Source organism: Echinops telfairi, unplaced genomic scaffold (assembly GCF_000313985.2).
Source record: "Echinops telfairi isolate 266 unplaced genomic scaffold, ASM31398v2 ScPeMD7_27;HRSCAF=92, whole genome shotgun sequence".
Classification (NCBI taxonomy): domain Eukaryota; kingdom Metazoa; phylum Chordata; class Mammalia; order Afrosoricida; family Tenrecidae; genus Echinops; species Echinops telfairi.
Window position 1 is genome coordinate 1,057,485 of NW_022103924.1, and position 1,743 is coordinate 1,059,227.

The following is a 1,743-nucleotide window of genomic DNA, read 5'->3' on the forward strand; positions in this document are numbered from 1 at the left end:
CCATTTCCAACAACACAAATAGTGACTATATACATGGAGTTCTCCATATGGAATAAACAGAAATCAAACTGATTATATCTATGAGAAGAGATAATAGAGAATTCAATTTTAGCAGCTAAAACAAGGCAAGCAATTGACTGTGGAAAATCCATTAATAATTCATATGTAAGAACATGTGGAAGCTGAAGAAAACTACCACGAGTCCATGAGAGCTGAAATACAACCTTATTTCTAAAACACCTGAAGAACAGATTTGAACCACTCAACAGTAATGACAGAAGATCTGATGAGCTGTGGGATGAAATTAAGGACATCATACGAAAAGAAAGGAAAAGATCGTTAAAAAGACAAGAAATAAAGAAAAGATAAGGAAGGATGTCAGAAAAGACCCTTAAACTTGCTCTCAGGCATAGAGTAGCTTAAGCAAATGGAAAAAATGATGATGTAAAAGAACTGAACAGAAAATTTCTAAGGCAGCTAGAGAAGATAATGTAAAATATTATAATGAAATGTGCAAAGACCTAGAATTAGAAAACCGCAAAGGATGAATATGTTCAACACGTCTTAAATTGAAAGAACTCAAGAAAAAAATTCAAGCCTCTGGTTGCAATACTGAAAGATTCCATGGGTAAACTATTGAACAATGCAAGAAGCATCAAAAGAAAATTAAAAGAATACACAATCACTGTACCAAAAAGAACTAATCCACATTCAACCATTTCAAGAGGTATCATATGAGCAAGAACTAATAGTACTGGAAGATGTTCGAGCTGCACTGAAAACATTAGCTAAAACAAATCTCCAGGAATTGAAAGAAGATAAACTAAACTGTTTCAACACGGTGATCAAGGACTGCAGGACTCACTTACCTATGTGAGGAATTTGGAAGACAGCTACTCAGTCAACTCACTGGAAGAAAATCCTTATGTCCCATTATAAAGAAAGGTGACCCAACAGAATGCTCAAATTATAGAACAATACCATTAATATCACATGCAAGTAAAAGTTTGCTGAAGATCTTCCAGAGGTTCAGGCCAGATTCAGAAGAGGATGGGGAACAAGGGATATCAATGCTGATGTCAGTTGGATTTTAGCTGAAAGCAGAGAATACCAAAACGGTGTTTACTTGTGTTTTATTAACAATGCAAAGGCATTTGACTGTGTGGATCATAACAAAGTATGGATAGCCTGGAGAAGAATGGGAATTCCAGAGCACTTAATTGTGCTCATCTGGAACTTGCACATAGATCAATGCAATTGTACGAATCAAACAAAGAAATACTGCATTGTTTAAAATCAGGTAAGATGTGCATCAGAGGTGTATCCTGTTACAATTTCTATTCAATCTGTATACTGAGCAATAATCACAAAAATTAGATTATATGAAGAAAGATTGGATTGGAGGAAGGTTTATTATTAACCTGTGATACGCAAATGGCACATTCTTACTTACTCAACATGAGGAGGACTTGAAGCACTTGCTGATGAATATCAAGGATTGTATCTTTCAGTACGGATTACAACTCAAAGTAAAGAAAGACAACTGAAGTTGTGAAGGATTTTGTCTAGCTTGAATCCAGTGTTCATGGACGCAGCAGTCAAGAAATCAAACAATACATTTCATTGGGTTAATCTACCAGACAAGACCTCTTTAGTCTAGCAGACCACTAGTAGTTTCTAGACTACTAGTAGACTACTAGTTTCTCTAGTCTACCCAGACTAACACAATGTCCTATGATTACC

General features: G+C 35.5%; 1 protein-coding gene across 4 annotated transcripts in view; it reads right to left on the reverse strand.

Annotated features, from left to right (window-relative positions):
- The window catches only part of ZNF510 (zinc finger protein 510), a 52,650-nt gene that overhangs the window by 40,430 nt on the left and 10,477 nt on the right, over nucleotides 1–1,743 (reverse strand). The gene's annotated exons all lie outside the window — the stretch shown is intronic.